Source organism: Pecten maximus, chromosome 16 (assembly GCF_902652985.1).
Source record: "Pecten maximus chromosome 16, xPecMax1.1, whole genome shotgun sequence".
Lineage (NCBI taxonomy): Eukaryota > Metazoa > Mollusca > Bivalvia > Pectinida > Pectinidae > Pecten > Pecten maximus.
Window position 1 is genome coordinate 21220349 of NC_047030.1, and position 22635 is coordinate 21242983.

General features: G+C 36.2%; 1 long non-coding RNA gene across 1 annotated transcript; it reads left to right on the plus strand.

The window, feature by feature from the left end:
• Positions 1 to 472: 472 nt before the first annotated feature.
• On the plus strand, positions 473 to 21589 carry LOC117345188. Its single transcript, XR_004536373.1, has 2 exons — positions 473 to 895; positions 21191 to 21589. It is a non-coding gene; the product is annotated as an uncharacterized LOC117345188 (long non-coding RNA).
• The last annotated feature ends 1046 nt before the right edge of the window (positions 21590 to 22635 follow it).

A 22635-nucleotide genomic window follows, 5' to 3' on the forward strand; every position in this document is an offset into this window, starting at 1 on the left:
CAAAGGTACCAATCGTTTCGATAGATGATATATGCCCAAAACACGAAAGTTAATATCATGATTGATAACATTACTGTATATTTTTTGAATTTTCTATAATTGTATTGATATGTACTAGGTATAAAAAAAAAAGAGAAAAAAGTGAGAACCGTGCAATCTCAATGAAGAATGACTGGCTATATATTACATACATGTATACACAGGTAAGATGTTGTCTCGGCGATTGTTTACAATTGCGATTTTCGAAACAGCTGTATCCTACGATACTCCCAAATTTGACTTCATCAAGACAGCAACACGTGTCTAATTCGAACAGAACATCAACCCAAATAACCAACTCAAGTATACAAGTCGTGGGTGGGTACCCAGAACACGTGTATGAGACGTAAATGTGTGTGGTGCCTGACGCCTGCATACTGACGCACCGATAATATATTTTCCCAGGAGAGCTGTTTACCTTATCTGATAACTCATCGCGTTTTGTGACGTGATCAATGATAGGGCAGTCGTAATGAAACAAGTGGAGCGGTTAATAGCTATCACCACGCTCATTGGTTGTTCTATATATATAGTCATACTTTACAATCGCTTCGTTAACGGTTCCACTCAGAGCAAACTAAACAGACTATTCCTTTTATTATCTGGACTAATAATACACAACTTATTTTCAAAGGCATTTGTACAAAATTTAGTCATGTATTGAAAGAACGAAACATTTTATTGAAATAGTGAGATTTAAACTTTCTACCGCGTTATTGTCAAGATATTGTTTGTTATCTTTAATATGCATCTGTTAACAGTTTTAACACTAACTTGCATATTGACATGTTTATATACGCGACGGACCAGTGCCAGACCCTTGGAGGATGGACAACTTTCAGCTCTGACAGACGAGGTAAGTCGGGTTCTTATAATATATCTTAATGATAAACTGAAGCTGCAGTCATATCGACTGTTGGGAATTATTCGATTTTTATGAGAAGGGTTTCCGCTCAGTATGGGAAAACGTTCCTGTAGTTTGTTAGGAATATGCTAATGATATATACACAGAGAACAGTCAGGATCTACGCACATGTATATAGTTAAATTGAATTAACTGTCCATTGCAACATATTCTGTTTTCAAGCATTACGATATGCTGCCATGTTCTTTGTGTATTCCCCGATTTCTACTTTGTGTTCCCCGATTTCTACTTTGTGTGTTCCCCGATTTCTACTTTGTGTGTTCCCCGATTTCTACTTTGTGTGTTCCCCGATTTACTTTGTGTGTTCCCCGATTTCTACTTTGTGTGTTCCCCGATTTCTACTTTGTGTATTCCCCGATTTCTACTTTGTGTGTTTCTCCGATTTCTACTTTGTGTGTTCCCCGATTTCTACTTTGTGTGTTCCCCGATTTCTACTTTGTGTGTTCCCGGATTTCTACTTTGTGTATTCCCGATTTCTACTTTGTGTGTTCCCCGATTTCTACTTTGTGTGTTCCCCGATTTCTACTTTGTGTGTTCCCCGATTTCTACTTTGTGTGTTCCACCTGATTTCTACTTTGTGTGTTCCCCGATTTCTACTATTGTGTTGATTTCCCCGCGATTTCTCTACTTTGGTGTTTCCCCCCCCGATTTCCTACTTTGTGTGTTCCCCGATTTCTACTTTGTGTGTTCCCTGGTTTCTACTTTGTGTGTTCCCGGATTTCTACTTTGTGTATTCCCCGATTTCTACTTTGTGTGTTCCCCGATTTCTACTTTGTGTGTTCCCCGATTTCTACTTTGTGTGTTCCCCCATTTCTACTTTGTGTGTTCCCGATTTCTACTTTGTGTGTTCCCCGATTTCTACTGTGAGTTCCCCGATTTCTATTTTGTATTAGTTTAGGTTTCTTCTTTTAGAGATACAAGAAAACATTCAATAATGTTTTAGAACTCTCTGGTTTTTGTGAGATATGAAAATTACTCTTAAATACCTGACATTTACCTGACAACAACCTTGAAATAACTTTCAGTACAAAATGAGTTCCTGTAAAATCATATTGTTCGTATGTAAATCCTGGATGTTTTATTGATAATAGAATATTTGGTTTCATTGTCCCTATAATATACAATCTAAGTTTCTGTCAATAATTTTAGGACATTGGAAGAATATAGGCAATAATACAGCTCTATCATTACTGTGACATGACTATAAAGATATTGTATGTATACTATACAATGTTGGTAAATAGCATAAATACACAATGCATTGACATTATAACAAAATACAATTCAAGAACAAACATCCTTAATATGAAATTTACATTTTCCCACTTTGGAAATTGAAATTACGTTTTCTTTTTGTATAGCAGTTAACAGCAATGAACCATATCTTAGTCCGCCATTATCAGGTGTTGGGATGTTCCAAATCTACCTTGCCTGTGGTCTTCCCATTCGTAAAACAATCCTTGTTATCGCTATGTACTGAGCTGGCTCCCATGATATAGAGTTGGGTCTTTTTAATTTTGTGACTAATCGAAGCCCAACACGGTAGACATTTTGTTATTTCTATTTCTCAGACATTTCATCGAGAATATGTTTTCTAATTGCATAGGCATTTTTCCACCGAGCCCTAGATGTGCATGTTCGATTTTGAAAATAAACAAATCGAAATGACAGACAAGCGGCCATTTAAAAAATTTCAATTTGGAAACGAGACTTACCGGATGTTACCTAGATTTGCATGACCGGTGTCGTCATTGAAACTGAAGGCGCTATTTCTTTTGGAACACCAGGTCCTATTCTACTATCCATTTTCCGTTGTACTCGCAAGGAGTCTCTTGCCTATTATAGCTTTTTGTATTTTGTCCACTCATGTCAAAAGCTGCTAAGGCAGCACGTACACTAAAACCGAAATAATTTAAACTGCCTTACTCCGACTTTAAACCAGTTCTTATGAAACATATTAAAACGAATTGAAAATGAGGATCAAACCTATTGTAACGCTTATGATTGGTTTGTAACATTTCACATATCATGGTAGAGTGTGCGGGTTTTAAACAAATTCGTGATAGATTTTATAGCGTTATTTCTATGAAGAGTTTGTTTGACACAGTTCCCCTGTCACTAATATTTATCTACATGTAATTGCCCTTTACCGATTCGTTTACAACCATTATTTAAATATTCAACTGATATGTATAGATGAATTGGTCAGATTTATTTTTATTTCTGTCTAGTTAAGAGTATTATTGCTTGTATTTTTAAGCGTTGTTTGGTTTCAAATGACTGACTGTCGATAAGCCGTAATACAATATAAAAACGAAACAAAAACACACAATCAAAAGGTTGACATTGTTAGAATAACGGTCTCGAATGAGTGTCGATACTATATGTTGTTTTTAGACTCATCAGAAAAAGAAACATGGGGTGCGGTCTTGGTTGTTATGGTGACACTACTCCGATAAGGGGTAATTCAAATCGCCTTTAATCCACGGTCCGTGGTCCGCCCGTCCATACACAATCCTTCATATCACCTTTTCTTTAAAAAAAAGGTATTGGAGGAATATTTCGCCTTGGTTCCATGTGTTGTCTGATCGGGAAACCAAGGACTCCCATCTCTGATTGTGATAGATGAAGTATGGCATGTTCCTGGGGATTTTCTCAAACATTTTTCTAAGCAATTCATATGTAGATTCCAATTTTGTGCCAAGTAAAAAAAATAAAAGTAGCCGTTCCGGATTTACCAGTTTAAATGTGTTTTCACTATCTCTGGAGATCTTGAAGATTTTTTTCTCAAACTTGAATCAAAATTGATTCCTCCTTAGACCTCTTAAATTCTAAACATCATTCAATGATGGACGCCAAGATTCATCTGAGATCTCGTCATGAAGAGTGAAGAGGTTTAAAATTGCCAAACGAAATGTAACCACATAGTTTATAAACAATAAACGCAAAATATAAAATGTACACTTGCGGTTTATAAACCTATGCACGTGTAATGTATGTTTATACATGTTAGTTACTAGTATTCCCATACACATGTAATATATATTCATATATTCATGTAAAGTAAAGATTAACCTGTGAACATGTGGTAAATATATCCACGTAGACATGTCGTATATAGATAAATTTGCACGTGCGGCATATATTTTATATCTGAACACGTGTTATTACTTTTTACTGCGTCACAGCGACTACAAAGAGTTGCAATGACGATCATTGCGTTCCAATGGGGCTTCAACTACGCCCAATAGCGTTGACAGGGCGTTTACAGGGTGTTGTCATTATGTGTAATGTAGACTTGCATCGAGCAAAACAGCAACTGGTGCTTATATAAACTTTGTTTTTTACACACTACAAACAAGTGTCTTGGTCACGCCGATTACAAAGTGTTTTCCCCATGGACGTGCAGTGACCACTTTTAACACGTAGTGAGCACCCTATGAAAGCGCATTAGGACTCCGTGGAAGTTGTTAGCACGTCACTGAGGCTCCATAGAAACGTCTTTGTCGCAGTAAGGCCTCCGTCGTATCCATATGTTTTTGAAAATTTGAAAAATACGTTTAGAATTCCCAGAAAGATGATACAAACAAACAAACGGGAAAATAAATTTCCCCGAACCTGTTACCTCCATTTGCAGTGAGGGGATTCAGCTAATTCATGTGAGTTGTTTCGATGTTGAAGTTGACTCTCGCACAGTTGTTAAAAAATCTTAATTGCTGCAATCAGAAATAACCTCAACGTTTGGACTATTTCTATTGACTCTTCATTCAGTAACTCCTTAAGAAAGTTTGCTTGGTGTAATGGCTGAAGTAATGTTCTTGGGTGCAAGTGTTCTTCATTGTTATCTATATTGTTACCTACGTCAATGCTTCTCTTGACTGTCATTGAAATGGTTGCAAATAAATTCCAGTTCTGGGTCATAATTAACCTATAAACGGTAGTCTCCTTTGCTTTGAGGGCGTTCTGTACACCAAGACAAATAGAACGCGCATCACCCCACCTGACCTTTAACTCAAAACTATTAGCTCGTTCATGAATCCTGTCCTATATGACATCGTATATATTAACCCTTCCTGCTGTTGTTTTCCTTACACTTGTCTTACCGGTCGCAGTGCTTTTCATATGATTGATAATTTAATGCATAAGTACGGATGACGCCTAGTTGGAATTTGATAAATTGAAATGGGTATGACATTACGACTTTGTCGTTAAATTATGTTTTTGTGTACATTTGAAGTTGATTTACTCTTGTTTTGAAGGTAATACAACACCTAAGGTATTCCCAGCTAGTGAACGTAGTTTTGCATTGTTGTATTTGGATTATGTCCGCTGTATTTAACAACGTATTGACAGGTTTAGTTTTAGTGTTTGTAACGATAGGGTCATTTGCGGGCCACTTGCGGATCCTGTACTGGTGTCATCACACTGAAATGCCGTATTTGCCAAGGTAACGTAGCATTCATCCCCATCACATTATAACCAAACCTCCTAAAAGTAATTTTCACATATTTTGTTAAGGTATTGTTAGGAAAGTAACCAAACCCGACTAATAATGGTTTAAGGTTGTGAGTGGGGGTTGAACGTCCTCGACTTTATTTGAGATCTGGTGTCAAGGAGAAGCAAAACCAGGGTCACATGAGGACGGATGTCAAGGAGAAAACAACTGCCTGGAGCGTACCTGTAGGGGTGTCTAGGAGACACCAATAACCGGGGTCATATGAGGAATGATGTCAAGAAGAAGCAGAACCAAGGTCACATGAGGACTGATGTCATCGAAAAGCCAACAACCCGGGTCATATGAAGACGGATGTCAATGATAAACCAACAGCTAGATTCCTATGAGGAGGGGATATCAAGGAGAAAACAACTGCCTGGAGCGTACTGGGAAGGTTGTCAAGGAGACACCAACAACCGGGTCATTGTGAGGACAGATGTCAAGGGCAAACTAACAGCTAGGATCATATGAGGGCGGGTATCAAGGAGAAAAAACAATTAAAAGTGTACCAGGAAGGGTGTCAATGAGACACCAACAACCTGGGTCATGAGGACAGGTGATAAGAAGAAACAAACAACCAAGGTCATATCACGAGACGTATATATCCGTACACCACGCAGAAACCAAAACACATGAGGAACATCATACAAAAGAGAGGCAAGATGACTGTTAAGAGGGGGCTAGGAGAACATCAATCCCTCCAATCACTCTGAAGAGACTGGATTAGAAGTTGCAGAAAACAAAGGATTCTGTTGGGGGATACAATACTCTTACGCCTTCTACGATAACCATCCCTGGGTATACATCGGGGGAACCATACTCTTTAAAGTGAAGTTAAAACGATATATTGATGTTGAAAGTTTCGTTGCTACTTCTCAGTTTATTTGTACTATCCCATTTACTGCTCCTTCGAGCCCTTTTATTTCTTTGTAACTTTTCAAACCGAATGATCTCCGTTTAGGTGATACGATATACTATCGTTTTATGTCTTCGTTCCTGTTTTTTTTTGTGTTTTTTTTTTTTTATCTTTCCCAGGTTTGTTGTTAAAGCTAACGTCACCCTGGTGTCGTTTACTGGCGTTTTACGTGCCATACGTGACTTCCGGTTTTTGTAATGACGTCAACTAATGTCTGATGGCTGGCTGGTGATTCAATATCCGTAGACATACAAACAATAACGTTTTAAACGTTAAACGTTTCAGTCTTACCATTTCGATCTGTTCAAGTCAGGTGACAGGTCACATATACATACTAAAATATCTATCGATGTGCTTCATATCGTAAGAAAGATACTAATTCACAGCTTTTTTTTCTACTTACCTTTCTGACAACACATTTCTTAGTGCGGCAGGCTTTATTTGTAAATGGTATACATGATGATATGTTCTCTATCTACCTTTGCGCTAGAAGGACTTTCCTTAAGTTCAGTCGGCAGACTAGTAGGCCGAGAGTCGCTGGTCGGATCCACGATGGAGGCAAACTACGTTTTTTGCTGTTATATTTGGGGTAGTCGACCACTTCAACTCCAAGCTATAGGAGAATGAGAGGCCTCGTCGGAGATAGAACCTGGGTTGTGTTTTTTAACGAACGCATTTGAAAGAGGGGTGGGGGGTGTAGTGTGGCAGGTTTTAATTGTAAATAGTGTACATACTGATACGATCGCATTCAAGCTTCGCGCTAGGGGAAATTTCTCTTTAGTTCAGTCGGTAGAGCGGTAGACCAGTAAGCCGAGAGTCGCGGGTTCGATCTTTGTGGAGGCACACTACTCACTTTACTGTTTATAGTCCACTGGGTTTTCTCCCAAGATGGAGAAAGTAATACTGTAGAATAGATAGAAAATCTTATAAATATAAGCCTACAGAAAAGTGGATGGGGCACTTTATAGGCTAATCTCGGAATCTAAGGACACAACATAGTAAACCTGAACTGAACGGCAATTTCATTTTAACTCTACATAATGCCTAACCTCCAGGAATTAAAATTGATGAATACTTAAGTTGGAAAGACTATATATTGAGTGTTAGATGTTTCCTTTGTCAGAAACCTATATTCTCGACCTATAATGACACATAACGTGGTGTCCATCAGTTGTTGTTGAACGATCACGAATCGTAGGTGAATTTGAATGGGTCACCTGTTAAATATACTCATAGGGTTGACTTGTTTTACTAATTTAACTTAATTTAATTTAATTTAATTTAATTTAACTTCTACAACCGAGTGAGAGACGTTTGCAATTGCATAAATAAACAATTATTTTTGAGAGAAGCTTGATTGCTTATAGAATCAAAACTTGCAACGAGAAAGCAGGCCCCTACACGCAGACACCATGTACATCTAGGTGATGCCTCTATAGATTTTAACTTAAATATATTTTACGGACAACGTGTTAACATCAGACATTAGTATATATATATATATATATGTCTATTATCGTGACTGTACCCGACAAATTAGAAACTGATTGTAGCTATTGATTGCACAAATGTACCATGATCAGGCTGAAAATTAATTAATCCGAGTGAGAATCACGAAACTTTTGAGTCGTGACCGCACTTACAATTGTAATTTACAGTGCTGTACTCAGTACATCTGCTTATCGTAATTGTCTGTAAAAGTAATTTTTTGGAAGTTTTATCTTCTGAAACATTCAAATCTGAAATGATGAAATTTCGAAAATCATTCACGGTATAATTCTATGATTAATTATTTACGGTAATGCACGCTTTAGTTATGCATTAAAGAGCAATGTACAAAATCAAAATTACAATGTAACATTTACAGGGCAATGGCAGTCTCTGATCGGCCAATCAAATTAAAAGCAAATAGTCTCATCTCGACAATGTATCAGACTAGACATAGCAGTGTGTCTACCTCGCAGTCGGCTGTTAACGTGAGCATGTGATCAAACACAATACCGCCGAGAATAGAGCGCATCCGTGTCTATGTTACTCCATATTAACAAAACACTAACTGTCGTGTATCATACTACAAACCATATCTGTGAAAAATGTGATACAAATCACAAATAGAAGAAAATCAATTTCAGACAACAGAATATTATCGCAAAAAGTATTTAATTGATATCACGAATATTCTCCAAAAAAGACATCAAATAAAATAATGATTGTACGTCTAGTTTCAAAACGTGTTTAAGTTGAAGTTGTTATATGTCAGCAAGTGTCAATTCCTTTACAAATGTCTTCCAAATCGCCGTCGTAATAACGATAGCCTAGTACATCGCCTTAAGGATGTTAGAATTTTACGGCATACAGTCATGATTCAGGTATATTATTTCTTGATTAAGCGACAAAGTTTGCTACTTCCTCATTCAGACGTTCGGGAAAGTACTCACCCGTATCTTAGCAACACAATAAAAGAGAAAACAAAACACCACATCAATTCAATACGCTACTCTGACAAAACAGAACTAAATCATAACTACATATCATGATTAAACTTTAATGCCTATCACGTTCAGTTCAATTTACATTTTTGAAACGTGATAAGCTTTAAATTGAACGTATGTATGAGGAAGTGGCATTTCAGTGTCGGTTCATGGCGGTATGTTGTAAAATTCTAACAGTCACAGGGCGATGTACTTGACTATGGTATTAACGACGGCGATTTGAAGGACAACTGAGATAAAAAAAAAAGTTCTGAATTGTTAGGCTAGACAAATTAGGTAAAAAATAAATAAAGGGCAATAATAATAAAAAAAAAAATGAATCAAAATATTTTCCGGAAAACGAAAAATAAGCATGAATATAAGGCTTACCACATTTTAAACGAACCTGGTGTGAATTGATTAGAAGGATACAACTGTAGCATATGCATATAACCGGATGATTCAAAAAGGTATTGTTTTGCTACATTTAAGCATTATCACTGAAGTCCATGCTTAGAACAGTGTGTTCATACGACTGTAACCAATCAAGTATGTTCCAAATGAGACATGGTGTAATTTGTCGTTCTCGTCGATCGACAGATAGGAGCTCCTACAAATCTAACGATACACAAGGGCGTGCTCAACAACCTCGTCTTTCTAAATGATTGTCTCAATATGGAATCCTTGGGATTTTATTCTGGAAAATTTGTAGAAACAGTGTTAACTCTCATCGGTAATTATTTTCATCATCGTCATGTATTGTCACGTTTTGTATGACCGTGATTACTGATCTAACACGTGTAATCACTCTCATCGTCATACTATCAAAATAAAGATGAAAACTGGGTAGAACTCATTTCATTAAGATATTTCAGTCCGAAAACTCATTCGAGGGGAAATATATTCCTCAAAGCTGCACCGACTATTCCTTGTGTGTCTTAGACAGACGCTTTGATAGTGTCATGTCACTGAAATGCCACACCTAGTATGGATGCATGACAACTGACTTGATCACATTATACTGACAACGGGCCAATCCATCCCTATAGCTAACTAGCTATATTGACTGGGTTGTATGTAGACTAGCAAGTACTATTCTAAACAAGTACCCTACCGCCTCTATCAAGGGACATAACTCATAACCTACTTTACAGAGGGGAAGATTCAACAAAAGTGACGCAGTGCTAAAGGATACAAGAGGATGAGATAAAATGCTTCGAATTGAAAAGAATAATGTCTGTAATAAAGTCGGCTCTTATGAATCATACGAGGTGGGAATCATGTACTATTGTTAAACCTTAATAAAATTAGAATCGAATCGAGGGCGGTTTCTTTGATGTTTTCTTTTTACGCAACATTTGAGAATAGCTATAAAAATGACCTGGTTATATGTCATTACATGCAAGCATTAGGGGCTACTAATGTTGGATAATCTGCAGAAACGAGTGTATAATTCGCTGAGCTGCTCTTACGATCTTTAATCAAATTAACAGTTCAAAAACTGCTGAAACCTGATGACATTAAGACCCGTCATAAAGGATTCCTGTGGATATTTGCCTTTTGTGTATACTAACCAGAAAACTAGATTTAATGAGAATGAGATAATTGAACCTAATGCTGCTATAGATTAGTTAACCATTATTCCGTACTATCATGGGTACTATAGCACAACTGTTACTACGATAAAGTGTAAAGTACATTTGTACTATAAGAAGATTTACATGAGAGTAATTTCTGGTTTGGTTTGGTTTGGTTTGGTTTATTTTGTTTAACGTCCTACTAACAGCTAAGGTCATTTAAGGACGGCCTTCCGTGCGTGCGACATGCATGCGTGTGGTGAGTGCGTATGTGTGTTTTGGGAGGCTGCGGTATGTTCTGGACCATCATCATAAAGTACCTTTGTCCTTTCAAATATGTTTATCATTCGGTGGTATCTGGGGTCATTCAAAATCAGTAATCACATTTCGAGGAAAGATGAGAATCGGACTGGTCTGTGCTGTCATGATTGTGTCACTGGACAAGACATTTTACCCTTATTAATCTGGATGCTCCGTCCGGTATGTTGTTCATTGAGGTAGTCACTAACTACTAAATGGAGATCACGCCTCAAAATGACCCTGGGTGTTCAAAGGGGAATCAGGCAAACACATAGTAATCATCCATTGTAATCGTGTCCCGTTTGCAAGAGAATGTCAAGAAATTTGCCCTGCTTAATGTTTAAAATGTCTGGATTGCTTCATTACTTTTTTGACGATACTTCTATTTATTATGCTCACTGTCCTAAATCTAAATCACTAAAAATTCTAATTCCTATTGGGCGTTATCTAAATTCTTCAAGATCAGTTGAATTGTAGTTCTCTTTCCTCATGTTTAAATTAACAATGTAACCAATTAAATACAGATACATTTTGATTATCGATTTAACGGTTAATATGTAAAAGTGTGGAGCAAAGTAATATAAGAGAAATGATATCATATAATCGACATAAAAATCCTGTGCAAAAGCCCAATTTTACAAAGTCATCCACATTGCTAGCTACAAACGAGTTCAAGAACGTTTCCCATTTGACATTTCATGACATCAAACCATGTCGCAGTAGTCTAGCGAACATTTATCATCGAAAACCATTGGGAACATCCGCGTTAGAAAAAAAACATGCCTATCGTTTACACATCGAATTCAGCATTGGCTGAGAAGAGCATGGATATTAATCGATCGAAACAGCATGGATCTATCTATGACCAAAAAGGGCTTGGCGAAAAGTCCTGTTATTGTCTACTCTGGCAGTAGTACGGTATAATCTAAAAGTTCAAGAAAAGAAAAAAACCTTGGATTTACCTTTACCATTGCTCATTAAAACGTGTCCTTTGTTAAAACATTTACACCGAGTAAACTACCTGAATTTATTTTTAACGTCCTCTTAAAAGTATATACCTAGGACAAAATCCTTCCAACGGTACATTTAAAAAAAAACATTTAATAGGCCCTAAATAAACTATGGACATTTTCAGTGTTGACATATTCTTCACTTTGTGTACCAGATCAAGACTTTCAATGTTTATCAAATCGTAATTTATCAAAACGTTATATGAAAATTTGTTATCAAACAGCCAGATATTTACGATATCTGTTGCTATGCTTCCTCCTTCATTTATTTCTGGATTTTTAAACTGTTCACAGCCAAATAGTGTCATTTACACCCACTCTGTGTAGAAAATTACTTTATACGAAATAAATCGCGTTAAGTCACTTTCCCGCAAAAATCCAATTTGGGTAATCTGAGGATTAGGTTTTGAAATTTGACAATCCTTGGAGATCTCCCTGCTTTCGAGCACGGTTATTACTGCATAAATGATGTTTTTACGATCGATAACATAACTATTCCCCAGCGACATTGGGACAGGCGATATGATACTTTCATCTCACATTGTCATCCTCTTTACTAAAACATTCGTGATGAGTATGACGAGGTTCATCTAAGATACGAAGTAATATAAGTCCGAGATGTATTATATTGATATGTATAACTTTGGAAATAAATATTGTATATTATTAGAAAACACGCCTTAGGAGTTTAAAAAACACATTATTTCTAAAACAACTTATGGCATTTACATACTATCATATATACCATTAAGTACTCTCTCAATGCTGTTACCAGTATGATATACTACTGCCAACACATACGTGGATGACAAATGGAATCATTCTTCACTTAGAGAATTTCACTTTGCTCCAGGCCTCCCGTTGATGCAGACCGTACAATGGCATTAATTATGCTATGAATAAATAATATCGCTTGTCCCATGATAAATATGAAGCTCGTCCATGATCTTCATATCCCTTATATCCCCAGTGGATGACACAAAGGACATGTCTGATTCTGAGTAGCTTTTGTCATATGACATTGCTTTGTCTTTGTTATAATCAGCACTTTTTATCGTCACAGAATATAACTAGCCCCAGAGCACCAGTGAAACGGCGTAGCACATGTTTATTTCCCTCCCGCTCTAAACCAGCAATATATGTATATAAATTTCACGACACTATAACGTGTATGTTTGTCATTTTTAAAGGAAAACAGATTTAATCAGTTTGCAACATTTGATGAAGAGATTGATTACCACTAAAAGAACATACATTGCGCTATATATTGTTTTAGAATTTCCAATGTATGATTTGTTTATCAACAAGACATCTATAATGTAATTGGCCCTAAATTTTAACTCTTTGAGATTTATATAATCATTATAGATAAGCTTGCGTCATGTTGTATCCAGTAAAAGAGGTTACGCTGGATCAGAGAATATATATAGAAGCACGTGCATATTCAAAAGGTTATGCAAAAGCCACACAAAAGAAACACCTTTTAATGTAAGAGAGGTAAATACTGTAGCGCCACAGCATGACTGAAGTCGCAGAATCAAGTTAGTCTTTCTGGGACGATGAGACCATTGACAGAAAATGCAATAGTGACATCATACTGAATTACGATTTCTGGAATTTAACGGTAGCGTTATAACATCATCAATTCCCACACACTCTCTAGTCATACTGAATATCTAAGTTACTAATATCCTGCTTGAATAACTGTACCGTCCATACGTCAACATATAGACATCCAAATAAAAAAAACCATCTCTTCAATGCTCTGAAACAGTCAGACGATTTGCCTTTCACGTGAGTGGGTGTCGCTGTGTTGATACCCGTGTCCTGTCCTCAGACAAACAAAGGTTTACCTACTGCTCTCTGATAGATGTTCAGCGTTGTAGTTGCCGTAAATGGTTCGCTCGTTATCATTTAATACGGTTAACAGTAAAATCGTTCAGCATCAGTTGTGAGTACCGTCCTTCAATAACTGTTAATCGGACATAAAACAACACCAAATCCTATCAAGTTGAAGCAACTGACGTACGTTAGTTTCGTATATAGTGCTATTAACTGTGCACGAGCGTACGCCTCCCATCCTGTTATTATACAATTACGTTATACATAATCTCGCAATGTAAACTAATATCTGACTGGTCATAAACGTTCTAAGAAAGGATGGAACCACTCATTCCCACTACCGAATAAGCGGATAATTAAGTGTCTTCAATCTTTATTTCTTTTTGGTCATTACTCCTTTACCACACCAACTAATATTCCGCTGTATATGTACTTTGTAATCTAGACTTCATTAAGTGTAGTTATACTAATAATGAACATAGATATCGAGGGAACTTTAAAGAGAAACAAAAGGAAAACTCCTTATAGAATCCCGTCATTTTCACTCCTGTGTGTTAAATTACACACTAACACAAAGCTAAACTCTAGACATTTGCGTTCATGTAAACGTGTTTATCAAACATCGAACTGTTTCACTGTGGCGTTTCATGTTTAAACTATGTTGAAATTTGTCGTCGATGATTTTTGTTATTTTGCCAAGTTATTTTCTTTGACTTCACGTAAGGATTCGGTACCTCGGATTGACTTTAGGCTTTCAGTGCTTGGTGTTGATCGCCAGTTCGCCATTATACAAAAGAAAATTATTTGTGCATCTGTGTATTACATATTTCTCGCGGCCCGTTAACATATAGAGAGCAGAGCACCACATTAAAGATTCTCCGTAATCAAGGGATGATTTTTCCGATTCTAATTGCAATTATGAAAAACTACGATTTTGATTCTTACTTATCATTAGAGTATTCTTTCATTCAGCATATTTTTTGTATTTTTGTTATTATTTGTATGACACGAAGAGAAGCTGTAAACATTCATGATATCTTGATTTATCGAAGTCAAACGCATGAAATATTTTGTTGAATAAATGTCAGTAAGCTGACAGTACTTTCAAAGACTTGGAGTTGATTTGTTAAAGATAAATAAAAACATCAAGGAGTCTTCCTTTCCGAAATTAAATAATAAATCTCTGCTTGCTGAACTAACATGGCAAAGGAAAGGAAGTCTTTCTTTAATTGGATTTATGCATGATCAGTCTAACATACTGTAATACCGTCGAGACAGATGACAAATATACAACTTTAAAACGGAAAAGAGAGTGGCATTATTCGTCAGAAAATCAAATATATAAGTATATTAGAACAGCTTTGTTCCCCGTTGACTTCCGTTTTAGGGGGTAATTTGTAAATAGATTGGCGACAACCTGTCGGGAAATTCATGGTAAAAATATACGAGATGTGAGTTTATGGCCAGGATAGTTAAGGTTACACCAGGCTAAGCGTCATTACCGGTATTATGGGTCTATGTCACAGTACCATATAAAGTTCATGACATATACACGCAGTCTTAATTAACCACGTACAATTACGACAAAAATAAATACATACTACAAAGGAAATTTCAAACTATGGTAAAAGTAATGTTAATTACAGTATGCTTTCCCATTTGATGAATCAATATCGGAGAATGATGGACTCATTTTGCTAACTGTTGCAATCCGAACAAAATACTTGTCAACGAAATCGTAAATCTATATCATAAAACGCGCGATTATTAAGATTAACATGACCCAGTGGAATAAGGGAATGATAATGATAATAGGTATTTCAGCAGAGTAAGTGGGGGTTTTTTTTAGAGAAAGGGGAATGTTACGTTTTCAAACTAATAACTGGTTCCCTCCCTTAGTTTTCTATTCTGCAACAGGGCTGCACTTTGCTCATAAAGAATCGCTAGTGGGAAACCATGTTGATTTTTTTTCATGCGTTCATTCCTTAATCCAGCGACGAACGTAGTGCTTATTTCAGACACAAAAGCAATAGGTTTCAGCGTCAAGATAAAATATACAGTTTGATCGATTAACAAACAAAAAAGATATTAGGTTTCGCTTTTTGAAATAACTACAGGTAAACAGTGTTGACACTCTTGACGTTTATTACTTGTAAACATCCCCATTACTACATAACAGGTGATATAAAGATGCGCACACTTTGGAATAGGAATTCTTACTCAAGATGGATACTCGCTTCCTGTCCTAAACGTATCGCACGCAAGGGGATAACAAAGGAGGGTACCAGTCTATAATCGTGTAAGGGGCCCGGAACCATAAGATATGCAAATAAGTATCGAACAAATCCATCCAACATCCTTCCGGACAAGGATAAAGAGCACTTCAAAATTAGACATTGGTGTCGTGTATGCGTTTGATATGGGTACAAAACGTTATATAGCACTTGAGAAAGACTTCATAAAATGCTGTCAACATATCGATAATGTTGCGTCACTATTGCAAAACGTTGATAACCCCTCCTAAACACCTGGGACTGTTCACCCGTGTTAATCTATGTGATACGGCCATCAAATCATACTTTCCTTGCCGAAGTATTCTGACAGACTGATCAGTATACCGACAGTCGTGTGGACCGATTATTTTTCAGTTGCATATCACGTTGGATCAACCATTGTAAAATAATGACAACAGCAGCTGGGAGAGCTCGACTAATCTCGTTAACGAACGTATCTGTTACATGTTTCATATACCTAAGTAAGACTTGGTTTGCCAATTCCAGTTGTCCAGGGAATATCTATTTCATAGCATTCCACATCATGTTGTTAAATCGCTGTCCAGTAAACATAGAAATTTTTAAAAGTATACATTTATTGAAAAAAGAAGGACAAACTGTGCCGTTTTGCGGCCCTTCGTTTATTATTCAAACTTGCTTGTAACAAGCATTTTCTTTGACCTAAAATGTATGTTTTCAGCCATTTATGGAAAAAAATGACGTTGTTATTTGTAGCGTCGCTTTTTGACTGGCTTATACAGCGGTGTATCATTTTGAAAGAGAAAATTGAGGTAGATTTCCACCATATGCATGATAAATAAGCTGTATGACGTTGGATTATATTCGACATACGACAATCAACAGTCAGAGTTTGAATGTCAAGCCAAATGAATGTTGAGCTGGCTCGATGTACAAATTCTGAATGTTGAGTGTCGTATTTTATATAATATATATATTTTATATTAATGTTTAGCAAATTCCACATTGCTTATTGAATTAGACTATAAAAAATAACATTGATATATGTTTGTATTATGTAGCTACAGCACAAAAGATCCTGGGTACTCTCGCTTCGCCGTTTATTTCGAGTACACTCCCTTTTTCTGTTACATCTCCAACACATCAAAAAATATATTCAATTAACTTCTTAAACAATCATTATTTTGGAGGAATATGCTTTTAAGGTGATCTGCTGAACGATTTCAAAGTACCATTTTTTAGCCGAAGGCTGGTTGGTCTCCATATAATATATTTTCAAAATCATCCCTTAAATCGACACCGATCAACAATGAATGATAATCGTTGTCTTCATTTAGTTAATTTGTGTGTTGTTGATTGTTACCAGGCCCAAAATTGATAACGTAATAGAATTTGACTTTTATCATTTTTTCCAAGGCAGCCAATAGACTTATTTTGATTACATATTGTACATTTGATCTTTGACAAATGTGAAGGTATAGTCGATAAGTTGGTAATATCACTCCCCTAGGGGTCTAAGGTGAAGTGTCGGTCACCGAGTGTAATTTAAGAATCAATTAACTTATAGATCACTAATCCAATTTTATCAAGCGTTGTGAGCTATGACGAGTTGAGATCCGGATCCGACATTCGGAGGATTTTCGTCTGAATTGGGCTCAAAAGAATTTGCAATCACATTATTGTATCTATAATTGAAATCATCAGCTACACGCATGTGCTGAATATCTGGCTAACGCTAGCATTTCAGATACCATATGTGTGATTTGATAAATGCCTCACATTCTACACACTCATATAACTTTGTTGTGAGAAATGTTCAGTAATCAATTTTAACACATAAAGCATTTAACACAATGTCGATACAATGCGTTTGTAGGATCTTAGATTTGTTTTCATTTTTTTATGAGATTTTATTTAACAAACTTTAGATTTTTTCAAGCCTTTGCGAGCAAAAATTTAACCTTCGAGACGAGTTTCATCAAATCTCATATAAAATGAATAAAATGCATCAAGGTCACGTATGTAAAGTATGTTGATCACACTTCAGACATTTGTAAAGGACCATTTTGCTTCGCCATTTTCAATTCATGACGTACCGTTAATGTCCATCTTATGACGTCACAATCGATTTCTGACATCGCTTTCTAATGATAAACGCTCCAGGATATATAGGGACGAGGGGTAAGGTGTACCGACTCATTATCACTAGCCCTCCACCTCTGGTTGGCGAGTTCGAAACCCAAGTGGGGCAGATGCCTGGTACTGACCGTAGGTCGGTGGTTTTCTCCGGGTACTCCGGCTTTCTTCCACCTCCAAAACCAGGCACGTCCTTAAATGACCCTGGTTGTTAATAGGACGTTAAACAAAAGCATGCAAACAAAATCCGGGATATATTATTCAAGTGATTTGAAAAAGTATAACCAGGGCGAATTCAATGGATAAAGGCGCTAGGGTTAATTATGTGATAAAAATACGGAATTATTCATGTAAATAAACTGAAGCAAAAGTGATGCCACCTTGCAAAGTAAGAATCTAATATATGCCATTTGTTCAACGTTGAACATAACAGAGATCATGACCAGTTTAATTTATTTCAATGTCCCTGTTAGGGTTCGAACACGGGACCTCTGGCTTACTAGTCCTAAGAAGCTTAATGGTCCAGGATTTTAAAAGTAACATGTGGTCCACACGAGAGGTAAATTGCAACATGAAATGATGATTCTGGCATGGAACTAGAATTTGCTATTGGCCGCTCTGCACCTCTTCATTAGCAATTTATAGAAAAATCTTTAATAGAAACTTATTGGCGTTTTCTTACAGATTGTTGGTTTTTCAAATTCCCATTTACAGTACTATGTTCTGAGATGTAATTTTAGTTTTACACACTGATTTAATCTAAATTATCGCTTTGAAAACGATTTTAACAAGGCATTTTCGGATAGCATAAACATATTTGTTTCATGGGACTGTTTAATGGATAAAAATTTGATCGTTCACCTTCATGAGACTGCCGAAATAATTGAAATATGTTTCTGCCACAACAGTTGTTACTTATTAACACCCAATGCACCAATTAATCACTTTAACTGCTGTACAAACAAACAGTTTATATCACACGTGGTGTGAATTAAGTGTGTTTTGATTGGATGAGAAGGTGAATTGTGATCGGAACTCCTTTTTTATCACGTGGTTTAACACGTTTTGGTTAGCTGATACGTAAAGATTGCTTTACGCGGTGACGGAAATGGTATTAACACAAAAAAGTAGTTCGCAATTGTTATAGTGGTAACTCAATTAATAGAGATTTATTTAATTTATTGCTCTGAAGATAACAGTTTTTGCTAATTAGTTGTTATGATAAATTAATTATACTGTTTCCACATATTTCTGGAATTGTCAGAATTGGATATCAAATAGCGACAATATCGTTACGCTCAACTGCGTCCTAAGGAAAAATCACGTTGGTCAATTTATCCTCGGAATAGCCTATTTTATTATGGTACAAACTGATCACACAAACTCGTAGTTGCTTGATATGGTATTTCTAACACTCTCCTTATATATATTTCAGAAGTTACAAAAACTGACTCAATTGAAAGAATTACCATATGCAACAACCACTCGTTGTGCGACCTGTATTTAAATAGTTGGTCTGGAGATAAAAAATAGTACACCTACATAAGTAATAAAAAAATCCACAGAATCCGACAGTGAATACAGTGTTGAATAATATATAGATGTTGTATTTGATGTTCCGTAACATTATGTAGAAATAATGATAGTTACTGCTACGTCTTAAGTGACTTTTACGTCATAACTTATGATTAGGTCAAATATCCCACACCATTCAGTGTATATACACGTTATGTTAGTTCCATTACCAGTACATACAAGTGATAACAAAAATGTCCTCGGACTCCCAAAAAATACATTTAATCATAATCGATTGCAATGTGTATTATTTAGGGGGTTTGTTTTATTTGTATGTGTACAACACAAATAGCATTTATGTGATTTATTGTAAGGCTATAAAACACCAATGACTCAGAAAATTACGTGCCACCTGGTGTGAATTAGAGAGGAAAAGTATTTTAAAAAGTTGTGTGTATGCTGAAGCCATTATAGAATGGCACATTGAAAACCGTATTTAAAGCAAGTGTCATATACTGAATGAGTAAATCTAAAACCATATTTTTCCAGCACTTCGTCCTCATGTAATGTGAGAATATAGCATCCAATCATCACCTGACTACTATTGTGACGTCACTGATCCCATTTCTGAAGTTTACCGTTCTCAGAAATTTGGAAATGGTTAAGAGAAATAATAAAAACAAGAAAAATTGAGCTAGATTATGATTAAATATCAATATTGGTAATTAATACGATTTAACGGTTCTTTCATCACGCAATGCTGGATTTTCTAAAAATAGTAACGCTGATTTTTGCCTTGACCCAACGAGCCTTCAACTCAAACTTGTCTATGATACTAAGGTTCGTGATCATTGTGTGAAGTTTGGTCAAAATAACGAAGAATAAAGGCGCTAAAGTTCGTACACTAACAAGCTTTGGTGTTACGTACAAACGCACGCTAAGCTTTTAGCCGGTTCACCGGCAGGCGACTAATACGTAAATATTTTCACCACCTAAAGGTTTTTGACCTTTCTGATATTAGATATCTTCCTTATCACAATCTGGTTCTGGATCACAATGCAACGACATATCAGAATTTAATGATAAACTCTTTTGGCTCTGTTTCTATATAGAAATCTATACTAATTAAAATGTACCCGGAAACGCTCACACAACAAAAGGAAAATATCAATGGCATACACAAAAGCTACCATGATTGATCCAAACTTCTCGGGAGAACAATGCATAAAAGCTCATTTTATACACATAGATGATCAATATACTAACGCGACATCAAAGTTCAAAGATCACAGAGATGTCAACATAAGGACAGCAAATTCTACAATTTTAACACACAAACTTATAACAATAGAACAAATACAATGTACTGACTTAATCGATTCAAAATTAATCATTTTATAATGCATGAAGTGTACATCCAGCAGATTCATGTTTCTCAACACCATCCATGACCACCACCACGCCAACCATCACCACCACCACGCCAACCATCACCACCAATAGCTCCCCCAGCAAATGAGTGGGCGGTCAGACCTAGGGAGGTGGTCAGACCGTATGAGCGTACAAGCTGCGTTCTCTTATAGAAGAACTACATCTCCATCAAATGCCCATATTGAATTAATTATTGCGCGGAATGATTGTTATTGAGATAGATTTTCCATTCGATCAAACAGTATGCAAATATCCTTTGAACATATTTCTGTCTGTTGTAGGTGCTATACGATGATATTAACCTAGTTCCTCAGCCCCCAATGTCCAGGAACACCCTATTATCACTGCTACTTCAGAGATTGGCTCCAAGTGGGGATGAAACATTTCAGACGAGAGGGAAACGACAGCGTCGCTGTTATTGGTCCGTGGTCACGTGCTATGGATGACGTCACAAGTGAAGAAACAAAATCACAAAAGTGATGTAACATATTAATTTTGTAAATATAAACAAAACTGACGTTGGTTATTTGACAAAAGATGGACAAATTCAAATCACTTCTGAAATTTATAAAATTATCTACACGCATGTTAAACAGTGTGTCCATTTAATCACTGAATTTTTATTTTGAATGATTTACTTTGTGTATGAGAAGGTGTCAATAAACCGTAAAACGTCTTGATTTTTAGTCATTTATCATGAATGTCTCAAGCATGAAATAACACTTCAAACCAACAAGGGAATCGGGCGTTCTCCCGATATTCCATATATATATATCAATTGATAATTTACATTCTGTGTAAATATATTTCCTGCTTTTAAATCGGTGAAAAATGCTTCATTTTGATACTTCTCAGAAACCATCAATGCGAAGATGCGAGAACTATGGGGACACATGTATATTGGGACGCTCATGTTTACATTGACATACTACACGCACGTGACGATTATCATGATAACGACCAATTTCTTTGATGTTCTTGATTTGGGAGGCAGTGTATTTGATAACAACATTTCTTTGATGTACAGGAATTAAGCTTCTCAATGGAGCAACACATTTTCCGTTTTAAGTCCAACAGAACTCGTCCAGCGTCTGTATCACAATCATATAGCAGGTCAATTAAAGATGAAGATAATCAAGAATTAGATCATAATTAGTCTTTTCGGGGAAATAAATAAGTTCATCTTCTCGTGACTTTCCGTGATATTGATATCAGTATAATATCTTAGTTTTAATGTCGTGAAAAAAGTCTGTATTATACAAAACAAACTCCTGTAGGAGGTTCTAATTACATATATATATAAACTGAATAATCGACGATGCGACGAAAGTACTGAAGACATGTTGTCGAGTTGATCTTTCCCTTTATATATCTATCTATATATATAATCAAGTATTTTATTGACCAGCCTTACCCGCAGCACCAATACTTACAGTTCACATCATGCTTTTGTACTACAAATACCTCTACATCGTAAAACTGTCCTGTCGACACCTAAACTACTTTGAGAGTGAATGACGTCACGTTGTCACTGAAGCCCATAAACAAAATCGTCCTCGCTCATGTCCATCAGTATTTAAATGATAATTGATTTTCAAGAAAAAAGGTTTCTACTGGTGTTGATAATATAACCCATGACATTATGGATAAGATTTATGATGAATCAAACCCAATTAACCATCTGAATGGACAAAACGATTTCTCTTGCGGAGTGAAGGAGAGTCTC